The sequence below is a fragment of the Brachyhypopomus gauderio genome, chromosome 3 (genome assembly GCF_052324685.1).
Source record: "Brachyhypopomus gauderio isolate BG-103 chromosome 3, BGAUD_0.2, whole genome shotgun sequence".
Classification (NCBI taxonomy): domain Eukaryota; kingdom Metazoa; phylum Chordata; class Actinopteri; order Gymnotiformes; family Hypopomidae; genus Brachyhypopomus; species Brachyhypopomus gauderio.
In genome coordinates this window covers 32,103,885-32,117,008 of record NC_135213.1, presented here as the reverse complement: position 1 = coordinate 32,117,008, position 13,124 = coordinate 32,103,885, and the positions used below count along the sequence as shown (strand labels likewise).

Here is a 13,124-nt window from a genome sequence, read left to right as displayed (position 1 = left end):
TAGTCCCAAACAGTGCTGAATAGCTGTGGTCCACACTGTTAAGACATCATGTTGTTCCAGCGTGCTGTGTCTACCATCGTGTGTCTTTTGCCAGGTGCTGACCAGTATCCACTGCTGAGCCTCATGCTGCTCTCATCACCATCTTCTTCCACCAGTCACCTTGCTGTCAGCCGGCTGAACCCATCTGTCTTCAAGTTTGTTGGTGCGCTGCTTGATTTCTTCAGCAGGAACATCTCATTTCTGACACTGATGTAGTATCAATACAAACAAAGAAACTAGAAAATAAATATTCTTCAAGGAACTTGCACTTTTATTAAAAAAGCACAGCATTAACGACACTAGCACCAAACTACTAGCATATTGGAGTGGACAGGCAGGGAGAAAACTACGTGGCAAACTCCATGAAGATGTTAAGGGTATTTAAAAACACAAATAAACTTAAAAAAAAGACAGGACTACTCAGAACCAACACACACAATTCAACTATTCCACAATTAAGCATTGACAATTTCACATTAAACATCAAATTTAAACTCAATAAAGTGTACAGAGGTGCACAGCATTCTGGGAGTGCTTGTCATGCTCCTGTCCCCACTTCCAAGTCCAGTGGCAGATACCACAATATATATTTTAGTAGTTTTGTCAGGTGGGTGGAAGAAGATAGACATTTCAAATGTTTCCATCACATGTGAAATAAATTTGAGGGCAAGTCTAGACAGATCCCAATGTATGAATTTAGGTAGAACTTCATTAAACAGAGAAACCAATGAAAGGTGACTTTGCTCTTATAGCCACACCCAATGACATCTGAAAAACAGTGCTACTGATCTATTAACAATTTCATATACACTATATTGCCAAAAGTATTTGCTCACCCATCCAAATTATAGTGAATCAGGTGTTCCAATCACTTCCATGGGTATAAAATTAAGCACCTAAGTATGCAGACAAACATTTGTGAAAGAATGGGTCGCTCTCAGGAGCTCAGTGAATTCCAGCGTGGAACTTTAATAGAATGCCACCTGTTCAACAAATCCAGTCGTGAAATTACCTCACTCCTAAATATTCCACAGTCAACTGTCAGCTGTATTATAAGAAAATGGAAGTGTTTGGGAATGACAGCAACTCAGCCATGAAGTAGTAGGCCACGTAAACTGACAGAGTGGGGTCAGCAGATGCTGAAGCACATAGTGTGAAGAGGTCACCAACTTTCTGCAGCGTCAATCACTACAGACATACAAACTTCATGTGGCCTTCAGATTAGCTCAAGAACAGTGCACAGAGAGCTTCATGGAATGGGTTTCCATGGTCGAGTAGCTGCTTCCAAGCCATACATCACTAAGCACACATCACAACACTAACAATCATCGGATGCAGTGGTGTAAAGCATGCCACCACTGGACTCTAGAGCAGTGGAGGTGCATTCTCTGGAGTGATGAATCGCGCTTCTCCATCTGGCCAAATCTGGGTTTGGTGGTTGCCAGGAGAACAGTATTTGTCTGACTGCATTGTGCCAAGTATAAAGTTTGGTGGAGGGGGGGATTATGGAGTGGGGTTGTTTTTCAGGAGCTGGACTTGGCCCCTTAGTTCCAGTGAAAGGAACTCTGAATTCTTCAGAATACCAAGACATTTTGAATGATTCCATGTTCCCAATTTTGTGGGAACAGTTTGGAGCTGGCCCCTTCCTCTTCCAACATGACTGTACCAGTGCACAAAGCAAGGTCCATAAAGACATGGATGCCAGAGTCTATTGTGGATGAACATGACTGGCCTGCACTCCTGAACTCAACCCAACAGAACAACTTTGGCATGAATTAGAGTGGTGACTGAGAGCCAGGCCTTCTCGTGCAACATCAGTATGTGACCTCACAAATGTGCTTATAGAAGAATGGTCAAAAATCCCCATAAACACACTACTAAACCTTGTGGACAGCCCTCCCAGAAGAGTTAAAGCTGTTCTAGCTGCAAAGGGTGGACCAACGTCATATTGAACCCTATGGATTAAGAATGGGATGTCACTTAAGCTCATATGTGAGTCAAGGAAGGTGAGCAGATATTTTTGGCAATATAGTGTATATTTAGTTATCCATGCATAGTCCTTGCCATTAGTAACCAATGAGAGTTTCTGCTTTCCTAACAATGCTGCATATTTGATAGAAAGTCATGCATCTGATAGGCTATGAAATCTTGTATTTATGAGTCGTGTATGCTAATTTGTAATAATTTTTATCTTTACAAATCTCCCATGGTCTCCACAAGACCAAATGATGTCAACGAACTATTGTGCAGAACACACATTAATTAAACTGGCTCACTGATGCATAACCCATGACTCTTAAATTAGTGGAAATTCCTTACCAGGGACTTATAAATGAGGAGCAGCTTTATGGCACAATGTCGGTAAAAATATCCTATGCCACTATGAGTAACACAAATAGATATTGTTTATAAGGATGACAAGCAGGCAGTGGCTCCAGTAAAGAAACATCACTGGGTATAATGAACAGGAGTTTGTACTATTAACAAATAGCTCAAAAAACCGAACTTATAAGTGATTGACTGAAATGTTGAAAGCTTCTTCAAAGAATGCATTTTTCAAGAGACAGTCTCTCTATGGAGTGTACATCCTGGCACTTGCTCAGGGACTATATTTGTGATGGCACACAGATGCACCCATGATGTCTAGTGGAACTCCTCAAACAGGTCTAGCAAGGCCGTCTATACAGAGAAACACCTATTGCACAGCTGATGTGTAAGCCAGCTATATCACCATAGAGTCGTCAGGTACCTGTGGGTGTATCTCTTGCGGTGTGTATCTCAGAATTATAAGCTAAATTGCCGTGCAGATAAATCAAGTGAAACAGTGAATTTCGGGTATATCAGGAATGCATGGCGTCTTGGTCAAAATGGTGGAAGCTGGTATCCGGAGTTTTGCTTTGTTTGCTTTGTTTATAGTATCATCGTTTTCAAACAATATATTATATATAAAACCCCAAAAATAATGTAATAGATTGGCTATGCATTGGCTAGCATCTCTTCAGACACATCAAAAGAATATTCAATAATACGTTAATTATGACTTTAAGCATAAACAATTGTTTTAAAATAAACGTATCGATGAACCACAAGAACCACAGTATTAATAAATAATGTTCGCCCTGCATGTCACTGTAAATTACGGTGGATTGTATATCGTTTTTTGTTTCAGCACTTGTAATGGTCTGTAGTTTTTCTTTAGTTTCGTTAGTTGTTCTATGCCACGTACCTTTTAAACAACATGCTATTCTGATTTGGACTGTCACAACAATAAGTACTTTATAATCAGTACAAGTATTATCCCATTGATGTGCATGACAGCGCAATCGTGGTTAATTTGCTGAGTCAGAATCTTCTTGTATTATCACAAGTCAGTACTTGTACTATTTGTCTAAGATTGCGAGTTGCGCACGTCCACACGGTCCATTAGGACGAGTGCTGGATCGCTACTTTATGAATGGATGGGTGTGGCGGCGGTTTGGTGAGTGTGGGTGTCGTCACTACGCTTGTGGATATTCACTGACGTTTCTCAGTGGACATGACAAGAGCACAAGTGGACTCCGCCACAGCGGTGACAACAGCTTTAGGGACACAGACAACGAGCATCAGCGACGCCGAACTCCAAGCGGTACGGTGAGCCCACATGGCTGAATGAAAGGGGGCGACGCACGCGATTGTCGCGCGCAAGGGGTGGGCGCGCGAGGAAACAAAGGAAACGCAGACACGTTCAAGTTTTTTCGTCTAGTGAGGAAAAAACTAGAGATAATCTCGGCTGTGTTTCTCAAAAAGAACATTTCTGTCATTACGACAGCGACAAACAGGGGACCACTTATCAATATCACTTAATTTCAAATAAATGCACATATAAATAAATAAATAAATAAATAAATAAACGAGCCAACCAGCTATCTTTATTTTGATTTAGCTATTTTTTAAGAGATGCGTATACACGAAATATCTGGAAATGCAATACGTATTTAAAAGTTGAAGCACTAACTCCACAAATCTCTTTAACAGCAGCAGCGAATGGGACAACGCAACTCGCATCAGCAGCGGAGGACCAGACGCACAATAAACACCCCTTTGTGAATTCTTGTAGTCCTTTTTGCAAAATTGTAGTACTGCATTCTTCCTGGCGTCTTCACTTTCCAGAGACATTTGTGCTGACCTCCCCGAACCGGAGCCAGAAATCTTGGGACCGTCTTCGGGATCTTCAGAATGCTGATGAAATGATGGGCTGGTGTCCTGAAACTGTGGTTCCTCGACGAGCTGTGAGCGGAATCTCTAAAGGAAAGTTTTCTAGCGCTTCATCTTCATAGAAGAGAAAACAAACAACAACAACAAAAAACCCTGAGTTGTTTCTGAACAGAGCAAGCAGCCCAAACGTGTCGCGAAGAACAATTACTCCCGAAAACATTATATTGAAGGTAGGTTTTGCTCTGAGTTAAGCAACAGTCTGAATCTAACTTTTGACCAAGTTTCAGGTCTCGTTGCGTAATTGGACTCATTACGTTTTGGTGGTCCAGTCCACACGTGTGTCTGTTGCATAACGGAGTGGCGCTTTGAAGTAGAAAAAGAATTTCAGAGATTGCCACTCATTTAAAACCATAATTTCATGGAGATATATATATTTCATGGATATATTTTAATGTTTAACCAGATGGTGAAAGCGCTCTATGCGAAGTGCATGCTTCTAGTCCAAAGCTAGTGTGAAAACTGTAGTTTTCTTTACAGATTAGCCACGTTCTGTCATTTGTGGTCGTTATCTCTGTGAATCGTAACCTTTAGATTAAAATGTAGACTGCTGATAGTGGAGTATATTGATGTGATGTGATGTGTTCTGTTACCTTGTACAGTTTGAATCGTAGAAAACGTGCCATCTGTGATATAAAATTGTCTGCGTACTGTGTCAACAAGAGTGGGTGTGTCGTATGCCGAATTTCAGTCTCCACACTGGAGTGTTTTGATGTGGGACTCCGATGCATCTCACTATAGTTTACGATATTTTGGGAGGGAGAGCTTCGCCTAAGGTTTATGTGGGTGCAAACTTGTAAGGCAAATCTAATTGAAATGTATTACAGAAAGAGAAGAGTTTGTCCTGTGTGTCACGCGAAATAACCAGTGATGGACTTTGTCATACTCTCCAAAGTGAGGCTATATGTTATTATGCTTTTCGGGTGACTTAACACAGCTGCGTAAACACACTTCTGGATCCGGCCAGAGTCCACTTTGCTTTGCCTAACTATAGCAGTTTTGTAGAATCCTTCATTTCTGATCAATGCAGCCTTTTAGTATTATGTCATCATTCATAGCCATTTACTTCTCTGAACTAGATTATAAAGTAAATTCTGATTTTTTAGAGACAGCAGTGACACAATATCAGTTATCCCTATATGAAATAATATACAGTGATCTGTACTGTAACACTGAGGATCTGAAATGTAAATTAACAGCACTTTATACAGACGCAGACCAGATGTCTGTTCAGCAAGTTTTCCACAGGGGTTATCTCCCATGGATGTGAAGGCTTCCCTTCTTGGGTGAGGCGCTGGCTTCCTGGTGGGCTGCACTGGCTGATGGGCTGCTTTGCCTGATGGGCTGCTCTGCCCCCTTCAGGCTCCCTTTCACAGACAGATTGTTGTTGGAGACTCGAGCTTTCCGGAGGCTTGCACTCCAAACATTCCAGGCTTCTGGAGCACAGAGAAGCAGAGGCACAGCTGGGAACCTTATAAGACTCTGATTCTCTCCGTGTTGAGCAATATCACTCTCTCCCTAACTCCATACCCTAACGCACTGGGGAGGCAGGGGCTTGAAAGGGGTGACCTGATCTCTGCATTCCACATCCCTTAAGAGGGATTGGTGTAGCAGCATGCCAATCAACCTGGGTCCCAGATGGATTGCATGCACCCACAAACATGTGAGTGTATACACAGACACTCGTTTACAAGGAAATACCACGAAGTGAAGAATGCATACTGTACACATACAAGTGTGAAACACAAAAACAAACGCTGCCCCCCCAATCCCAGAGACTGTCCTACAAGTACACACACACACACACACACACACACACACACACAGTTTATGCATAGACACGGGGGCAGGGGGTGGATGAACATGTGGTGTTCTCCGCCAAGTCCATGTTAGTCTGCAGAAGAGCAGCTGAGAAAGACAGGCATGGACTATTGTTCTGTCTGTTCTTTCTTGGCTACACCCACAGTTATTTTGGAAAAGGAAAGTCAGTTTGAAAAGAACTGGGGCAGGCCAGCGTTGGTGGGGAGAAAGGGCGGGGGGAGAAAACCACGAGTGATACTGAGATGGGGAAAGAAAATGGGGTAAGAGGGGGTAGTAGTGGGGGGCAATGGAGAGCATGTCCCAGCGAGGGGGTGCGATGGGGTTGTGGGTGCTCAGTTGATTCATTTACAGCTGCACGTAGACTAAAGTAAAGCAGAGCAGTAGTGTGAATCAGGATGCAATGCAGATACAGTAAAGAGGGCAAGAATGCGGGGGGGTGGGAGGGGTGGATTGGGGGACGGCGAGAGATAGGCCTTGAGGCGTTGCTACTTTCTGATGGAACGTTTTTCGTCCTACCATTCTCAGTATTGTTTTACTCCGAAAAGCCAGTATCTGTTTTTGCCCTCTGGTCCAGCTAATCGGTGTCAGGAGTTTCTGAATGTTGAACTGGGTGTGTTCAGGGTTGCAACTAAATTAAGCAACGGGTTTAAACCACTAACAAAGGATGGAGCGCAATTAGTCAAAACGAGATGATGTTCTGCATGAATACAGAGGCCGTGGCTCTTGAAAACGAGCCATGCCCACATGCTTTCAGGAGATGTCTGCCAAGTCCTGCCACTGGAGACCATCCTGCTGAACTCGCACTCTAAATAAGCCTAGATGCAGATGGTAGGTCAACGACTGAATCCATTGTGGTAAACACCTGTTTGGTAGGTGTTGTTTCAGCTCTCCTGGATCTCACTGCTCTGTTGACCTCTTTATCAAAGAAGGTAACCTAATTAGTGTGGTTTTGTGACAGCAGGTACAAATACCTGTCCTGCTATCTTGTAGAAACTGGGGCTCAGCCCTGTTGTTGGAAAAGCAGACACCTCTTGCTTGAGTATGTACATGTCCTTGAAGAACCTGACGAGCTGGATGGGGTGTGCGATTTTCTGGAGTTCGTTGAACTTTACAGGATGGTAAATCTGCAAGAGCCTGGTTAAGCTTTCCCCAACACAAATCGTGCAATGGAAACATTTGCTTTCTTTGCACCTCATGATTTAACAATTCCCATTCTATGATTTTTTTGTCTCAAACCGTTCACCAATAAAAATTTAGCAAAGTTGTTAAACCGCGTTAATATATTGTCTTTTGCATAGTGGTTAAGATCTAGAGCATGTAATATATTTGCATCATAATATAATATGCATGTAGTTCCCAACACGCTGCTTGTGCACACACACAGACAGTGTGACGGTCTGGGTGAGTTGGGTTGGGGGAGAAGGCCCGTCTGTGCTTGGTTGTTGAGCGGTGTGAGGATAGGGAGGTGTGGTGTTGGAACCGAGGAGAGGCCTGATTGGTGATAAGGTTTCCTGCATTAGCCGCACTTGCCTTTCCTCCTACTGTCCGCGCCTGTGTTCTCTCACTTCTCTCGTTCAGCCTGTGTGTGTGTGTGTGTGTTTCCGAATCTGCCTGTTTGTGCTCTGGTTCATGGGCACTGTGCAGATAGAGGAGTCCATTGCACAACTTGCTGTTGAATTACTATTGGGGACAATGACCTCAGGCCTTGAGAAGCAGTTTCTGGTGTGCGTCTGAAATCTACTCCCCCCCCCCCCCCCCCCCCCCCCCCCCCCCAAAGTATTTTCCTTAGTCAAAACCTGTAGCCTTTCACCATTTGCAGACTTTTGCATGCACCCCTGCAGTAATTAATGTGTCTCCTGCAGTAACATGATGAGAAGTTATGTTAACTTCAACCTTACTTTGACCAGGTTTCATTTAAGGCCAAAGTTCAGTTGCATGTGTTGCTGTGGCCTTATCTGTCATGATAAGTGGTGAGGGGAGTTTAGACCCAACTCGGACCTGACCATTTTTTGACCACAAACATAAACTAGCTAATGTGAGCAAAGACAGAGTAGGCTGCAGTAATGAGAGGGAGTTGGGTTGGTGTAAAGCAGCGTGTACTCTGAGCTAACCTTATGCAGTAAACAGTCTAGCACAGGAATGAATGAGAGTGTTCAAAAACACTTCACTCCTTAGATAAAGTTCTTGCAGAGACAAAATGTGGTGTGAATAAAGCTAGTTTAAATGTTCTAATAAAGTGACTGCCAGGAAAAATTATAATTGTGGTCTTGAGGTCACTTCAGGTCAACATTATGTTCAAAATGTATTTTGCACATAAAAAGTGAAAGGGGGCGTCACCCCCTTAGGCGAAGTGTCCCGCCCCCTTAATAATAAGACCCAATTATTCAGGGTTCAGCGTTTATTTACCTCTGATCTATATTTATGATTCAATGAGTTACTAGTTCGCTGTGGGGGCAACCACTGGCGATCAATCGATTCACCACCCCGACAACCCCCCCCCCCCCCCCCCCACTGTATATGTCCTGGCGCTGGCCCTGCTCTCTATGTTGTAAAGGAACGTGGCACAGACGTGGCACAGCAGGATTCTGGGTTGGTTTTGCTCTGCAGACGTGTCGCAGGTTATGTCACAAGGCTTCATCTTTCCAGTAGATCTTTGGTCTTTCACAGAACACCAACCTTTTGCATTAAACCATGAGCATATATTCTGCACATGGTGTGATCTTGCATTTAACAAACAAATAAACATGTACAGTATTTATTTTTCCTGCCAATGGCCCTGAGGCTGGTTCCTGTGGCTTTTTACTGCTGAGGAGGGACCAGTTCTGGAAGACCTTCTTAAAGCATACTTATAAGCAACAGGTGTGCAACCCATACTCAACCCCTCAAAGTTAGCATGTTTAAACTTGATTGCTATGAGTTTGTTCTACTGTATCACTGCCTCTAGCCATGGGCCACATATGACAAAATGAGCTTGGGGGAAGGGGTGGGTGTTTTGATGGCAATATGAAGTCATGAATGTAATAATTTAAGCATGTGACTTCTTGCATGCTGATTTTAAAAATGTTCTTTGGTGTGTAAAATACCATGACACTACAGTCTCTCCATTACAAGTGTAATGTGCTCCAAGATTCAGCAAAGGAATAAAATTAAATGACTGAAACTTGGTCTAAGGCACTTGCACTGAATTCAGTCACTCACTGAATTCACTTGGGCATGAAGCCTTGTTATGATAAATACTTGTAAATATTCTGAATCATTTTCTTAATGTATATAAAATGTCCAATAGTTTCTTGATTGCCATGTAAAAAATAGGCTTTATAGCCATGGATCTTTGGTTATGGAACAAGTATTAAAAAGTATATGCTGATTTTGGTGTTTCTGTATCATCTCCAATCTTCTGGCTGTCTGCATTCAAAGGCTTTTACTTGGAGGAAGCCTGTTCCTCTGCAGAAAGTCATTTGTTCAAGAACTGTACCACGTCTCCCTACATACTGATAGCTGATACTGACCCAGAAACACAGCATGGAAGGGCGGCTTGTATGACACTTTCAGGGAATAGACTGAGCTTGAGATCAAGTATCCCATTTTGGCCTTGGAGAGCTTACATAAGGTCAGTGGGAGAGAAAGGAACCAGATCCAAGATCAACAGTTTGAGTGAAGACAACATCTCCATTGAAACACCTCAAAATTGCCATCATTCTAAGGGTGTTTTGGGGTAACGTGATGAAGGTACTAGAGTCCAGCTGTGCTTGATTGGTTGATATTAAATCGTTTGTTACTTCTTAATTTTGGGAGCTGAGTGAGCATGTCCAGACTGTTGAAGCTGACATTTAAAACATTTTCATAAGGTGTGGGTTTCAATAAACCAGAATTAAGAAGTCCCATTAACAACTTTAACATGGTCTTGTGCACATTAAAGATGCAAAAGAGACAGTGTGTGTGAGTGTGTGTGTGTGTGTGTGTTTGCTCACGTGTGAATGCACATATGTGGCTGTGCATATACAGGTGTGTGTGGTTAGTGTGGAGGAACACACACAGAGCTGTGCGAATACAGAAAATAATCACTTTGTGTTGCATCCTGTATTTAAAGTATGACTTTATGAATACTCACACTGTTCTGTTGTAGCCTTCACCTGACTTAATTAACCACCAACGGCAGTTTATTTGCACCAATTGTGTGGTATGAATAATTATAAATAATTGCTTTCAGACTATGTATGTGCTCGCAGGGCAGACCACCAGTGGAGTGGTAAATTCTCCCAATACCAGAAAAATGGAGTTACAACACAATTGACCAGAATAATGTTTGTTGGAAAAGGATACTAGAGATGTTTGAGTATGATAATACTTGCATGAAGAACATAATACTCATTTGCAGCTGTGCTGACACGTCATGTGAGTCACTAGCAGAGCCCAGAACCGCAAGTCCTACGTGCTGCCTCGGTCGTTCCCTGCCCGGGTGCCTACTTCATACTGGGAGTTGTCTGTGTGCCGTTTGTGTTGGACTCCCAGCAGCTCAAACTGCTGCTGCGATTAAGCACAAGACTCCATGCATACAATGGAACGGCCTTGTCCGGTTTTCCCAGCATGCCTTCATGCTTGTGTCTGATTTTAGCTCCTTTATGTGGAACTGTTTTTGTTGGGCCACCTTAATTGTTCAGTGTCAAGAGTTATGTGCGGGTGTGTTTAGTCACATGATTGTAGCATAACTACACACCATTTTTTTCCATTTCTCCAGAAGTTCTTCCTCTTATTGGTGGATAAATGGGAAAGTCCATATTAAAACATAGTTGTATATTGTTATATTTGTGACAGTATCACAATTTTCCATAAGTCAAAATTGTTATTCATCCATATGTTTTCTGGAAGCCAGGATATTTTTTTGCTAAATATACTAAACTTACCTTACTAACTAACTCCAATATCGCAGGTGGCATCTTGCCAAACCAGATCCCTGAAATAGTGCTTCTCAATTTCATATTAAGATATTTTATAATTCATTTAATTATTTTTATATAGGCTACATATAGGCTCTAACATTAAGCTACTAGTGTTAGTCTACTGGTGCTGACACAGGTGAAAAAATCTACACAAATCTACGCAAATCTACAAAGTTGGCCATGCACCAAGCTCAAGTTATTCTGCTGTTCTAGTCTGAAGTGTTTATATCAAAGTGTGAGGGCTAGTGAAGATTTATCCACCACAATACAGTTATATTGATAGGCCTTTGTGGAAAATCATATTGTATATGATTGACAACAGTAGGGGTGACCTGCAATAGTCGCTGATTCAACTATAGTCGACTATACCCCCTAGTCGACTATGAACGTCATAGTCGAATGTACCATTCTAACTGCGTGGAGGTGCCCAAGGATGCAGCTAAGCATTAGTTGTTACATGAAATGTCTTTGTTTTCGTTATATATAGCCTTTTGTCAAATAAAATCATCCTAATTTCTGTTAATAAATATTTAAAAATGGTGTTTGCGCATTAACAATAGGCATCTTCCTTACTACACATTAATAAATCACACCCTGCAGTTGCACAATCCAAACGAGCGGAGCTGAACACGCAGAATACGCAGCATCTACCGAGATTATAATGGCTACTAAAAAACTTCAAAAGTATTTTGAAAAAGATAAAGATGAGTAAAGTGCAAGTTATGTCATCAACGTCTTTCATTTCGCACGACAACAACCAACATGGCATACCATTTAAAACGCGTAAGGCGAAAAAAACCCAGTTCAGTCGTTTGGGTCGTGTCGTCTCGTCTCTCGCGGTGCGTCTCGGCAAGTAAACCTATAAACATTTTTTGCTGTTTGCTTTTAAACACCGTTATTTGAACCTTTCCTTATATATTTTTGCTGTTGTGTGTCAATTTTTTAATATTTTCAGGCAGGCATATTTTATTTAAAATATTTTTGACATTTTGCACAGTGCCTGTCTGACAGTTCGATATGCGCAATGCGCACTGACGGTTAATGTTCTCTAACGTTTCATAAAAAATAAGTAAGTAAATAAATAAAAGCTGAATAAAGCCAACCTACCGTATTTATTCATTTATCTGAGTGTTATGGGTTTTTACTTTGAAGAGAAAAAAAGTCCTGAATGAGAACGGGATCCCGTTTAAGATGCTCTAAATAAAAAATAAATAAATAAACCCGATTCGACTATTAGTCGACTAAAGGGAAAAGCTGACGAATCAGATTCGACTATGAAAATCCTTAGTTGAATACACCCCTAGACAACAGACCCCATTCATCAAAATGTAAAAAAAAAAACAAAAAAAAAACAAATTGGTAAATACACATCACGAAAGACTTTAAATCGTATAAAATTAGGACATATTTTTGCTTCACTCTCATAACATAAAATAAGGCATTATATAATTACAATTATAATAAGTAATTATAAAAAAGAGCTGTATTTTTGAAGGTGTCCTACCTGAGCTAACTCAAACACATGTCTAACACTCTCACGGATGAACGTTCTCATCATGTCCAAAGGGAGATGATGAAAAAGGAGTTTTCCTCAAAATGTTTTTTCTTTCAGCCTTTAGCTTTGTCACTTTAGTGAATGGAAAAAATGGTTTTTCCAGGCATGTAATTCACTTGAGGTCAATTAAAATCAGAAAATGAAAATGTTTTCATGTTACAGTATCATAACGTGGAAAACATTGACTTTATGACTAAATAGAGAAAATTGTGATTACTATTTCATAATATAACAGATTTATATTGGCTATCACAAATGGGCTTAAAAGAGGGTTACTGGAGCTTCAGAGTCACTTGGGACGTTCAGAGGTTTGGGGGGGAACTGTACATAACCTGTGAAAACAGTTTGTTCTTCAAAGAGCACAATGCTTTTTATCCATGTTCTTTTAATTAGCTGATAAATGGGTATCACCCCAGTGAGAATGATAATCCCCTTCTGACTCATTGTGGTAGTCACAGGACTAACACTAGTATGGATTTTTCCATTGCTTTTTGGAGATGTCCCAGACTGTGTGTGTG

General features: G+C 41.5%; 1 protein-coding gene and 1 long non-coding RNA gene across 2 annotated transcripts in view; one reads left to right on the top strand and one right to left on the bottom strand.

The window, feature by feature from the left end:
- Positions 1–4,149: 4,149 nt before the first annotated feature.
- On the bottom strand, positions 4,150–6,059 carry LOC143509188 (uncharacterized). The gene is made up of 2 exons (XR_013129607.1): positions 4,884–6,059; positions 4,150–4,347 (listed from the first exon to the last, which is right to left on the bottom strand). It is a non-coding gene; the product is annotated as an uncharacterized LOC143509188 (long non-coding RNA).
- The window catches only part of rhobtb4 (Rho related BTB domain containing 4), a 44,573-nt gene continuing 35,773 nt past the window's right edge, over positions 4,325–13,124 (top strand). Inside the window, exon 1 of the mRNA XM_076997647.1 lies at positions 4,325–4,463. The gene's annotated coding sequence lies outside the window, so the exon portion shown is untranslated. The remainder of the gene's footprint in view (positions 4,464–13,124) is intronic.